This window comes from Brassica napus, chromosome A9 (genome assembly GCF_020379485.1).
Source record: "Brassica napus cultivar Da-Ae chromosome A9, Da-Ae, whole genome shotgun sequence".
NCBI lineage: Eukaryota > Viridiplantae > Streptophyta > Magnoliopsida > Brassicales > Brassicaceae > Brassica > Brassica napus.
In genome coordinates this window covers 28,347,616-28,362,201 of record NC_063442.1, presented here as the reverse complement: position 1 = coordinate 28,362,201, position 14,586 = coordinate 28,347,616, and positions in this window count along the sequence as shown.

The following is a 14,586-nucleotide window of genomic DNA, read 5'->3' as shown; positions in this document are numbered from 1 at the left end:
GTATGTCGAATTAGAAATTACCTTATTTACGCGAAGAAATTTCATATCACTGTATAAAGTCACCGATACTATATAAATTGTACCGTTAGTGTAGAAATAATATTACTTACAATCATTTCTAGATATATAAATAAATTTCATTTACATCAGAAAGTGCAAATTAAACACCTCCAAATAAAAACTTTTTTCCATTTAGGTATTGTCTGACTCGGTCATGACTTTCATGCAATATGTTACCCAAAACTCATTATAGGGGGGCGCTATTATATATTGTTGTTTTGATTAGTTATTTGATACACTGATTGATTATGTTTATATATAATTTATTCATATCCCCGCCAGTTTAATACATATACTATTATTGTGCGATTTCTGAAGGTTATAAAACACCCAAATATATTTTTTTGCTGTCAAGCAAGTAGAAATTTGTACCAACCATTTATTCCCCTGTAAACAATCATATCTCTATATTGCCTAATAATTTCGACTCTAATTCTCACGCAATGTTCTCAACTTTGTTTTATTAGCTCTTGAACTACACCAATTATTGTATTGTATGATCATTCGATATAATTGTCTCTTTTATTTATCTTTCTTTCTAAAATATGAGACTTACTTTTGTAAACCCATTCAACAATGTCACTACACATTTTTTAAGAGTGATGTTTTCGTTAGGAGATCCAAATTAATTAGGTCCAGTTTTATTATGATATATTGCTTAGGATAATGTATATTTCCTCGATAAAAAGTTCGATTAACACCATATAATTAAGGATTTATTTGTGAAATAGCTAAAAAATAAAGGGAAATTTGTTTTTCAGAAAAAAAAGATAAAAAGAGAAAAAAAGAGAAAAAAAGGTGAGAGAACGTTATTTTGCTTAGTGAGTGAATTTTGGATATTTTGGTGTTATACCATGCAATTTCTCCATGATTTTTTTGGTTAATTCTAGATGAAAAAATCATTCATGTGTGTTTAGGACTGCCTCTTAAATTTTGGAAACCGTAAACGATATATTGAATATTTTAATAATCTTTTTTTTTTAAACAAATTTAGAAACTTACATCTATCTATGAATAATAACAGGGGGTTGGGCGGTGCGGGACAAGCGGATTGGTTAGTGCGGTGCGGTTTAAGAGCGGATTGTGTTAGAAAAACACATACTGCAGAACAAGTGCGGTTCGTCTAAAAAAAGCAGTTTAAAACAAAATATGAATGGTGACATATATCATGAATAGTGTAACTGCGGTATACATATAATATATTTATAATTAGAAACTAAAAATAAGTGATAGTAATATAATTTTATAAATATCTTTTTTGTTTGAAAAATATTTTATATATCTGAATATTCTGGTAATTTATTTTTATAGGAATTTCAATTTATAAATAGTATTTAAAAATTATTTGATTATTTTAAAACTAAATATACTTAATATTTGTAAGTACATAAATGGAAATATAAAAATTTGGGTATGTATTCAGTCTTGATTTGATTTCAGTTTGATTTTGGTTTGGTTCTGGTTTTTTAATTCTAGAGATATAGGATCTGTTAAAATAACTGGTAGGATCCAATTTTTTTCAATTTTTTTTTAAAAATATATATTTAATTAGTATTTGATAAAATATATAATATATTATCGTTAAATGCATGTAAATATTCAGAACTATATATTTAGCATTTTTATATTGTCTAAAATTATATTAGTTTTTGTTTGGAAATAAAATGGTATAATAAATAAGAGAAACATTAAAAAAAACTATGTATATTTATATATATGAAAAAACCATTGAACAGCTAAAAAGTAAAGTTAACCACACCTATTCTTCTTCCTATTTTTTATGTGTGTTCCATCAATACGCCATATGCGTTTGTATTGATATTTTTTTTACTTTATACTTCGAATAGTAACTGCGGTTTGAGCGGTGCGAGACAAGCGGTTTAACTGCGGTACAGTTTTAACAGTTATAAAAATGTATAGATATATGGTATATGTTGAGATTTTTGTTACTGTAACTGCGGTGCGGGACGGGGCGGTTCGTAACATTCGAAGCGTAAAAACAGAATGTTAAAGTTACTTATCCCGCCTAGACCGCAGTTGACATTCATATTCATAGGCTTCGAATGTTACGAATCGCCCCGCCCCGTACCGCAGTTAACAATAAAAAAAATTTCTACATATACCATATATCTATACGTTTTTATAACTGTTAAAACTGCAACGCAGTTAAACCGTTTGTTTTCCGTCGTTCAACCTGCAGTTACCAACCTATGTTATTTTCTTCAAAAAAAAATTAGAAGTTTGAAATGACCGGTCATCTGTGCTCTTTAGATTGGATGGCATAGCTACAAATGTCGTTATCTTGAGTTTTCAATAAACATTGTTATCGATTTGTTAACAAGACATTTGTGCACGAATCTTCAAGGAAGCCTCTGCAAAGTTGACACGTTGGGTTTGGATATAAGTAATGTATTTTGTCTTGCAGAGTATTTTGACTATTTAGTTCCCTAAAAAGATTTATAAGAGTTCGTACATTATTATTGTCTCTCCATGTCACGGACGGCGGCTCTCGTGAGACTTTATAGCTCATATAAAGGACAAAATTAACAATGTGGTTCAGTCAGGGGGTTCAATGGTTGACCAACAAAAAAAATTACGTGGATTAATATTTTTTAGAGGTTCAGAGCATGATTAACGCTAAAGAATTCCTTTTTTTTATCTGATTTAAAAAAAAAATTTAAAAACGAATCTCGTGGACCGCCACGTGTTAGTTGGATCCGCGAACAGTCGCCTCTTGAAAAAAGGAGAAGGAGCTGGTTTTTATCAACATCGTGGGACCCACATCTTAAGAACCCACTTAAGAGGCATGGTTACTGGTGGTCTTAGATATAGATATGGAATGGTGGTCTTAGATATAGATAGATATGGACATATGATAAAGAAAAAAAAGATTGTTCCACAAAAAATATCATTAAAACATTAACGTATTATACATTTTTAAACCAACGAATTTTAACGTGAAAAAGAGAATTTTGTTAGCTTTTCCAGACTGTGTAGATGGTCATTGACTCATTGGTCATCAACTTGCAATGAGTATGAGTTGACCTACACATCACCAAAATGTTATAGTATAATTGCAAGAATACGATGAATGTTGTGTAACGAGGCAAACCATGCTATATGTGGGATATAAATTCTGGAAACCAACCAGCTAATGAACATGGATCGATGAAAGATGAAATGATAGTTCAATAATCAAATATAAAAGCCCTTTCTCAAAAAATAAATAAATCAAATTTAACAATTTACTAATGAAATGATCGTTTTTTTAGCAACCTTAAAATATACTAATGAAATGATCGTTAAATTAAGCACTTTAACTATTTGTTGTTATCTATCTATTTTTTAGTACTTCATCCGTTTCGTTAAGATATATGTTTTAGAAAAAAAATATTTCACAAAAATAGTTTTTTACGTTTTCTATATAAAAGTTGTAAACTTAAAAAAATATGAATTTATTGAATTGCTATTAGTTAAAATGAATTGAAAATAAGTTGTTCAAAAAAAGGTATTGAAAATATAAATTATAAAACAGTGTATTTATGATAATGGTTTTTGCGTATTTTTAATATGTGTGAAAATATTAACAAATCAATCTTTAAAGAACAAAACTAGTATTAAAATGAAATTAAGAAATCAGTTTTTGAGATTAGCTTCTTGAAATCAATTATTCTACTACTCCATTTCAGTGGATTTACAATGTAACAACAGCTGATTCAAATACAAACAATTACTAGAAAGTTAATTAGTCATCAATTAGTTACAATTTCTTATTAAATATAAATATTATATTAACTTTATTTCTACATGTAATTTATGATTTATGCAACTAATTAGGTGTAGAGTAAAATAATAAACCTCTACAGAAAATAACAAAATGTGATGAAAAATGCAACAATTTACAAAAACAAATCCCCTTCACGTCCATAAAATTTTTTGGTCAAGTAAAAAAACATATGATGATATGAAGTTTCAAAAAGAAAAAAGATTTTTAACGTTAAAACCCCTCAATTAAGTTTGTTTTGGGTAAAAACACCTAAACTAAGTATTTAACAAAAAAAAACTCAAACTAACGTTATTTAATGAATTATACCCTATCAGGTCATAGTTACCATTACTACCGGTAAATATTTAGTTTAGGGGTTTCTACATTAAAAAAACATAGTTGAGGGATTTTCCTATTAAAAATTAAAAAATAAAAAAATAAAAAATTTATAATATTATTTAAAATATAGTAACCTTTTTTTTTTACAACATAAGTGAGAACTAAGTTACTGGACCGCACGATTCAGAAAGCCAAACCGAAAGTATTGAATCGATATATAACATTGCTGAAGGAAAACTCCTCGCACCATATGCAAGCTTGTCCGCTATAGTATTTTCTTCTCTTGAAATATGTCTGGTCTGGAAGTTAAAGAAAAAAGTCTTACTGCGTCTAAATTCTTTATATAATTTTTATTAAATCTTATGGCTTTTACATTTTTAGTTTATACATATATAATGTTGATGTTAAAAATACATCAAACTCATATATTTACAAAAAATTAAAAATGCTAATTTTAAAATTTTAAGTTACTAATTTTTAGATAATATTATAAAATTTTGATGTATTATATTTTTAATGGTAAAACTCCTCAATTATGTTTACTTAATGTAGAAACCTGTAAACTAAATATTTACCGGTAGTAATGGTAATTATGACCTGTTATGATTTAATTCATTAAATAAAGTTAGTTAATGGGTCTTTTTGTTAAATATTTAGTTTGGAGGTTTTTATCCAAAACAAACTTAGTCGAGGAGTTTTAACTTAAAAAAAACATATGAAATAGATGAACCATATGGGTCCCATGAAGCTCGTTTATTGGGTCCACACATGTCTCTCCAATGAGTGGGTTTTAGTTTGGTGGCCAACGTTGCTTCCAGACAATGCTAACTTAAGTTCAGTATCCACTCGTATATCCATTTTATATGGTATACGGAAATTAAAATGGATTGAACAATTAATGTTTTTATTTGTTTCTTATATAAAACGCAAATCATAAGGCTGGTTGAACTGATTAGTTTTTCTTACGGTGTTGTTTTATCAGAAATTATTATATGGTTAGAGAATTCGATAGATATATGTCATATAAATTCAACTAAAGATATATCAACTACATAAAAACTCTATAAATTAATATTTGATAAACTATAAACATCGTAAATTAATAATTATTACTATCTTTTGAAACAGTATAAATATGACATAATTCAATAAATATATTTTTTAAAAAACATTTATAGGTAAATATATGATCTGATTAAAATCATAAATTAATAATTGTTATAAAAACTAATATAAGGTAAAAAACTAGTAACATAAAAAAATGTTGTATTTTTATTTTTCTTCTTAAATGACTTTTATCTAAAAAATATCTTTACATCCATAATAAAAAAACACATTTATGTTTTACAATATGTAATTTCAATACTTAAAAATATATCAAATAAGAAACTGAAGACTCCAAATCTATAAATTTTATTCAGTATCTAATACTGCGAAATCAATTTTTTTCTTTCGAAAATTAAATATATATTTTATAAATATAAATCTAAAAAAGAATTTTTTTATTAAATTAATAATTCTATAAATTAGTAAATCAATATATATTCCTGACATTATTACTTTATAAAAAAAATTACTGAAGGTAGTTTTAACTGTTGGGTCTATGTCATGGGTTATTATTTTTGGAACAATTTCTGAATTTATATTTCAACCGACAGTTACCGTACCCTTTGGAAAATGTCTCTTAATTTGAAATGGCATCCACAATCATAAGAGAACCTTAGGGTTCTTAACTTTGGATATTTTAAAAAAAAACTTGGGATATTTAACCAAAAACAAAATTCTCAAATGGTGAGATTTTCATCCAAAATACCTCAGTATTCTCATTTCAAGTACTTTGGATGAATAACTCTTTTTTTATCAGAGAATATCTCTATTTGAGATGCTCATTCAATTAATACTAGGTGGTTGTCCGCGACTTCGCGGATATAAAATTTATATGCAAAATTATAATTAAGTTTATAGTTTTATAATTTGAATAAGGATTCTAACTATTAAAAGTAACATTTTAATTTTAAATTGCTTGAAAATAAAAAGTTTTGATATTATATAATCTTAGAAAATTATTGCGATATAATTTTAATTTTATAAGTTTTAACCTAAATTTCTAAAAGTCTTCTTATGGCATAATTTGTAATTAATAAAAAAGCGAACACTAATGAACAAAAAAACTTATCTTATACCACTTTCTATTTTTGCATTATTTTGTACACCACTTTGTAAAATAGTTACAAAACTTTCATATTTTTTGTCAAACCACAAATCACACTTTCTCACAAATTTTTTATTTAGGGTTTAACATGTCCCTCACAATAGGTTAACCAAACAAATTAATTATTAAACTCTCAACAATCATCACGCTATCTTATCAAACATGATTCGTTTAAAAATCATTATTTTCATTTAGATATCTTATAAAATATTATTTTTATTAAAAAAATTAGTTTAATATATACCTATTTTAATTAAATATGATTAACTAATTATGTATCAGATAAATAATATTTAAAATTTTAATAATGTGATGTTATTATTTTAGACATATGAATTTAATATTAATTAATGCGAGATTCAATAATTTTATTATACCGCAAAAATACATATCATTATTTTGTAAATAATTTTTTTTTAAATTCGTTATATTTTCCATCTTTGACCTTATCAGTTTTAGAACTTATCATCTATATTGATCTTTCTTACTCAATTTGTCTTCAGGTTATTAAAACACATGAGAATAATTAATTAAAAGTCATAGTAATACGTAAAACACATGTATTTCGGAAACAAATAAAAAGTTAAGTACTTAAAAGTATAAAATAACCAAGAATTTAATCAAGAATACAACAAACAATTTTTTTTATTCTTCACTGGTGTTTTATTTATATATCCTTACTTTTTTCCTATTAAAATAAATAAAGATGTCAATATTATTCTAATTGAAATTATATTAATAGTCTTAACTCTAGTCTCGTATTAATATATTGTTTCCATTTATATTATGATAAACTTTTTCGTTTATTAATTTTACTTTAAAATACTTACCATATAATTTTCTGTTGTAAATATAAAAATATTTTAATCATTTTTGAAAGTGATAACTCAACTATACTATCAACATTTGTCATAGAAAATGACTGATTTTTTTAAAAAATGTATATTTGACTGTTTGCATTCATTGGACAAAAGTTAAAAAATATATATAGTGAGTAAGTATAAGAAATATTATTAGGCTTAGATTAATTATTTTTCTGTAATCTATGATTTATTATATCCATTATTAATTGAAAAATGTTTAAAATCGTTTATATAATTATTTATATATTATCATATGTATTTATATGTATATTCTATATCTATATAATGTATTATATGATATTTAATTTTTTCTATAGAAAATTATATTAATTCATCTATCTTTAGCATGTTTAATTGTTTGTTTGGTAATATTGATTAGATTAGGTAATTTTAGGATTAGTTTCCTTTTTAAAGCTTCAATTAAATAAATAAAAATTCAAATATCAACAACCAATCATATTAATAGAATTAATTCTAAATTTCACCTATGAACGACACGTAAGCGAAATCCGCTTAAAGGACTTCTCAATTAATATATAAGAAGATTTATTTTATCTTTTACTAGGAGGTGGTCCGTGCTCCGCGCAGAATATTGTTTTATTGTTTTTAAATATGATTTTCTGATGACGTGGTCAGTATTTATTTTTGAAGAGTATTATTTGATGGTTTATTATGTTATGTAGTAGGTAAAAAGTTAATATATTATGTTTTTGTATTTTTAATAATGTGTTGTTGTATGTATAATACGATTTGTTAGTGGTGAAGTGGATTTTTGATGTAAAACATATTGAATTTCAATAACTTTGTCTTAGGCATTTGTTGATTCTAAGATTAACGACATCAAAATTATATTTTAATTTTTCACATTTTTGAATATTACTCTTTTAAGTGTTTTTTGCACTCTCTCCCATCTTTTGGCTTTGAACAATCACCATCTATGTATTTTGTTTACCTCTCATGTGTGCAGTGCTTCTCACCATCACTGAAAAGGACTCTTCCATGTTCTTGTTTTTCCTCACCTTCTTTATCTATGAGAATATCTGATATTTGTTATAGATCATGCATATTAGTTCCATGTTGTGCGGTTGTTTCTTACGGCGTTGTATATTATTTCAGTCAATATTGGTCATCTTTTTCCTTAGGTTTTGGCGACGATTAGAAACTACATCTCGTTGGGTTGGATCAGAGTTTAGTTGTCATTGATGTTGTTTTCCTCGTTGCTGGTTTGGCGTCAATTGTCTCTGCTCGTCTTGGTTTTCAAGACGGGTTTTTGGTGATATGACTTCTGCTCTTTTCATAGCTCGAGGATTGCTCCGCGGTTTCTTGATTTCATTTTGTCTCTTTTTATCTCGTTGTTCTCTCATCTCATTGCACCTTTTATTGCTGATCACGTCTCTTGTGGCTCTCTCCCTTTCGCCATATTTGCTACTCCAGGTTTGGATAGTATTTTTTTTCTGTGTATGCTTTGTATGCTTGGAAGATTATTTATGGTCTCAAGCTTAAGATTTGGTTTTTCGGTGGTTGGCTTCTATTCTCCCTCACTCAGGTTGTTTATCTTATTCTCATGCATCCCTTTGTGTAAGTGTGCAGAGTTAGTCTTTTGGAGCTTTGGTTTCTTCTATTTAGAGTTTTGTAGTTCATCGCTTGCATGAGCGCTTACTATGTTTTTGTTTAGTTTGTGAGGTGCTTCTTATCTCTTAGCTGGTGGTTGTGTTTCCGGTGCTTTAGACATGCGTCCTTTTGTTTCGTGGTGACTTTGTTCTTCCGATGATTATTTTTTCTCTGACCCGCTTTTTTGGTTTATTGCGCTGGTACTCGATCACGATCCTTTGTGTTCAGGAGATGATTTTATCTCATATTTATCTTTTTACTTTTTTCTGAAATCTTTTTGTTCTAACCAAGACATTCTATGGTAAGATGACATAGGTTAGTCTTCTTTGTTGATCTTTTTTAAGCTCCAAACCTTTATTGAGTTAGTGTTACTATGGTATTTTATTTTATTTTCTCTCTGAGTGTGGAAGTTTTATGTTTAGATTATGTGTTGCACTCTAATTTCTTCTTATTAGTTTGGTCATTTTATATTTTTAATAGTTAAATAAATATATAATTTATACAATTAAATAATAAAATAACAAAAATTTATGTTATGTTTAGTTGTGAATAAATTAAATATATAAAATATTTTTATTATTTTATTTATTTCTTTAGTCATCTTGAATTTTAGTGAACAATAAAAGAGATTATCAAACTTCATACGATAATAGTTAGTGCGAAAAAGATTAGATAGTTCATGATTAGAAAGTACTTGGCCAAATTGCAATAATGTAAAAGAAGAAAGACCTAAAATGTAAACAAAATATATGGATGACACATGTCGCAAAAGTTCTCTGCCACTTATCAGAAGAAGAGAAAAAACCAACTTTATATATATAGATAGATTAGATATTCAAAGCTAAAAACTTCTCTAATAGAAGTTCTCTAACATATTAGATTTATGAATAAAATTGTAACTGAAATCTATATAGAATTTAAAAGAAATCCTGGAAACTGTTTTGCATAATTGTAGATAGTGATAGTCACGTAGGAAAGATTTCTTGTAATTCTATATTGGCTGGCTGTGCTAAACATGCATGCTGGGTTAGTTAGGTAAGATATATCTTTCTTTATACAAATATTTGGTAATTACCATTTAATTATATAGATAATTAATTATGTGAATTCAGTGGAGACTTTTTAGTAAGAATATAATATTAACAAACATGGAAAAAGCTTGGTTACGCAGTTTCTCTTCCTTGAGCAATCAATTACTTCCTTCTCGAGTTCATAATTTTTTTTTTTGCTAACCGAGTATTTTCGCCCCACCGAATTGGTCCAGACTAGAGATTGAGGTGAGCATGGACGCTGTCAGAGCGTCACCATGTGGCTCACCGTGTAACAGTATTCGGTCTCGGATGCTGCAGCCCATATATAAATTCTGCAGTTCATAATTGATAATTTAATATAATATGGAGCATACGCTTTACTTCAAATCTAATGTTTTGTTTGAAATACATTCTAGAAATCCAAAAGATATCAAAACCTGAAAACGTTACATATACAATTGGGTATACAGTAGTTAAAAAATCTTTTGTCAATCAATTTAGAATTTAAATTCAAACAAAATGAGATGGTATTAATTAATAATTTAAATATTTTAAGGAAATTCAGTGATATTAGATTTTATATTTTTATAACATAGCCTACAGATTTTTTTGTCAATATGAAACTAAGTTAATAGAAAAAAATATAATTCAGTTTGGTTAGCTAAATCGGAGGTAATAAATGATACAACTGAAGGAAGACATTGAGCACCACGTTCATGCTTGTCTGTCAAAGTGTTTTGTGCTCTTGCTATATGTTTAGTTATGAAGTTGGGGAAGAATTTTTTACAACGTACAAATTCTTCAATATATATAATAAAAGTTGACCATTCTTTTCGTAAAAACATTATCTTCACCAACTGAGAACAATCTGTTGCAAACACCACATCTGAGATTTGCAGGGTCTTCATGCACTGCATCTCGCCAGATCAACACCTCACATTTAGCATGTAGCGGTGGTAGACTTCAAAGGATATTCATATCCCTCATAATTTGATCTCATAAATCTCTCTTGTTGCAAAACTATCATTGACCTGAGAATTGATCTTGTTCCTTCCAAACTCCATCAATATAACACTGTGATATATCTACGAACTACTTGGGATTGACTTGGTGGAAAGGACAAAATATCCTTTTGAGATCTTAATTTGTCACTTTGTGCTTCTACCTATATACTTCCTTGTATTTCTACCAAATCCAAAATGTCATTTAGATTTTAATTTTGTTTAAAATAAATATTATTCCGGCCTTTCTATATATACCACATGATCCATACAAAATGACTACAATCATGATCTTTACAAGTCTCTAGAAAAGATCATCCCATATTCGTGAACACTGAAAATCTTGGAAAAATACCGCAATTTGATGGAATGCTTAATAGAGCCCATGTTTGTAATTATGAGCATTAAATATTTTACCGGATACAAGACGTCGTGAAAAATCCCAGTTTTCAATCTTTCAAGGAAACGATGTGAATCTCACGTTCTTATGATTCATGTCAATGATTAAAAAAGGTAGCCGATTCTCTAGAATTTTGGGTCCAGTCAAGCGGAACATATATTGATGATTGGTCGAATAAAGCTAGCTAGAAAACATTTTGAATTGGTTATTTTGTTCTTTGTAATCAGAACTGTAATTTTTGTTTCCAGGTTGATTTTATAATATATATATTATTATATTATACTTTTAAAACAATATATTTATATGATAGTTGTTTACTGAATTGATGAAAGTAAGAGTATGAAGAATTCAATATTGCTTAGAAACTCGACTTTGGATATCAGAAGTTTGGTAAAAAACGTATGATCATGCAATCCCGAAATTTTTTTATAAACTATCATGACTGAGAGATATTTTGAACAAGAATTTATCATAAATGGGGCTTCGAACAATGCAAAAACTTGCTCTCTTAATCTCTCCAACATCTCACTAGGGTTTCATTCATCCTCTTTGTTCCTCCGGCGCCGCCGTGCCTCTTGGGCGGTTGCCGGAGCTCATTCGTATTCCTCTGTTCTCCGTTTCTCCTTGTGTTCCTCTGTCTTCTTCCTCGTGTTTCTCCTTGCGGCGGAGGTCAAGTTCTTTCGAAGCTTTCCGGTTCAGATCTGGAGGTTTTCGGCCTAGATCTGGAGGAGCACGTTGTTGTTGGTGTGCTTGAGGACGGCTCGCCGCTCTCTGTGTCTTCTCCTTGGTATCGTGTCGAGATCTCTGTCCGGTGATTTTCCCTTGCTTCGGTAAAGGTCTCGTCGGGTCGTCAGCGTGTGAGATGCCGGGTTTCTCTCGCCGGATCGTCTCTCTATCAGCTTGGCTGCTAATTGAGGAGTTGTGTTCGTCGTGGAATTAGGGTTTGAGATTCGCGAATCTCATGTCTCTCTCCTCCTGCTTTGTTCTCTTTCGGTGGTCTTCGGTAGAAGCGTGTGGAGTCTCCTGTGGTGGGTGTCGTTTCTCCCTTGCGGTGGTCTCTGGTGGCGGCACGTTGGAGTGGTTACCGTCTGTGGGTTGCTCTGGCGCTTGTGGTGGTTAGCTTCTCTTCAAATTTGGTGGGCTCGGTGGTGTGGCGCTCCTCGCGGTCGACTCTCTCTCCCCAGGTATCCTAGACTCGGTGTAGCTGTGTTGGAGTGTGTTTGGGTCTGTTGGCAAGGGTTGGCTCTAATTTTGCTTCCGGCTTTCTAACTTGCTTGGTGGTGCGCCTCTGGAGGAGGTGTTCTCTCCCGGCCCCTTTGCTCTATATGGGTTTAGTGGTTAAATGGGTGTACACGGTCCCGGGTTGGTGGACTGGAGGCAGCAATCTTCAGTTTCCTTCTCCGAACGACGACATCTTCGGGTTGTGGGATCCTTTTCGTGCTGCCAGTGAAGTGTCTCTTGGGTGAGTCAGCGGGTTCGGGATGTGATTCTTTGGACAGGTTATGGCGTGTGGGTTTATTGGAAGCTGCAGGAGCCGTGTGTTTCAAGGTTTGAGGGCGCCTTTTTCTCCGGTAGCTCGTGGCGACTGATTGCTCGTTCTGTTCAGGCCTGGCTTTCTCTGGTCCTTCGTTGCTACGTTGAAGTCTCAACCCGAGTCGCGTCTCTTCTGCTTAGTTCTATCGTTGTTTAGGTCTGGTTGTATTAGTTTAATTTATGCATATTCTGCTACTAGTTTCTATGTAATTCTGTCAAAAACTTAAAAAAATTGGTATAATATTTAACATTTTATAAAAAATAAAAAATTTATCATAAATGTTAGCTTGTCTTGTTTGATTGAGCCAAAGTACGAAATATGAAGCTGATTTAGTTCATGAATAATTTTTTCACATCAAATAAGATCTAAGGAATTGAAAAGTTTTAAATTTTTTTTTTTTTTTTTTTGTAACTTGGCATTCTTATTTTTGTAGCTAGAGACCCATAAGTTTAAAAACTTTTCTTTCTCTACATTCCATATCTTCTGGATATTTATATACGAAGTTGTGGACTAGAAATTGGAAGATAATGATGACAAATCGAATGAAAAGAAAAACAAAAAGTCAACCAAGTTGGAGTAGTGGAAGTATGTGGTGGGATTTATTAACCAACTTACAATACATCAACATATGATATTGCATGTCTTTGTTACGTAGCTGTGACTGCATATATGACAACACCTCTCTTTTCGAGGACGTACATCACCAGGACCTGCCCTGTCGGTCGATTTTAATAGATACGAACTTTTCTTTGTTTTTACGTTTACTTACATCTCTCGCGCAATTTACCTCGAATTCGTCAATTGTACCATATTTGAGCGATTTTTTCTTTGTTCTTTTCTTATTTTTTTGAAAAAAGAAGACTTTTCTTTGTTGATCTCCGTTTTGAAATCTGGCTGAATGACAAATAAATCAAAGCATGTTTTATTTCCTACTTTACTACTAACAAAGCACAAATCAAATTAGAGGTGAAATGCTGGTCGCTGATTGTTGTTATCTTCCTAGCATCAAAATCTATCATATCTAAGGATATCATGTCTATTAGTGTAGACTTCTTAAAATTTAAAAATAGATTTAACCAAGTAGCAAGTAACAGTTTAGTAATAAAATATATAAATATATGACATAATTTTCTACTTTCTGAATTTAATTTAATATCTAAAAAATTCATTCTCATTTAGATATTCTATTTTGTTTTACAACAAAGTAAATGATTTTGGTGATTATAAGAACATCTCTAACTCATCTCTATATTTATTTTTAACATCATTTATAAATATATCTACTCCCATCCATCTCTATTTTTGTTCTTAAAATAGAGATTAATATGATATTTATGAAAATAAGTAGTAATTGTTATTTTCACACTATATTTAAAATAGTGATATTATGGAAGAATACACTAAAACAAACTATACTTCTGTTATATAGATTTTTTTTTGAACACACTACTGTTATATATAGATTTTCTATTTTATAGAAAATTGCAAACATAGGGAATGATTTATGAGATTAGTCAAACTTCCGTCAAGAACATCTTTAGTCACACTATCTCTAATGAATCACTTTATTTTAATTTTTAAAATAGAATAATTTTATAATTGAGTTAGATTTTATTCAAACGGTACTTTATTTTAGAATGAAACTAGACTGATGAACAAAAAATAAATAAATTATTTTTTATAGAATAAATCTATTTTTATTTTGTTATAGAGTGAAAAATAAAAAATAATAGAAACATTTTTACTCTGAATTCTATTTAAGAGTGAAA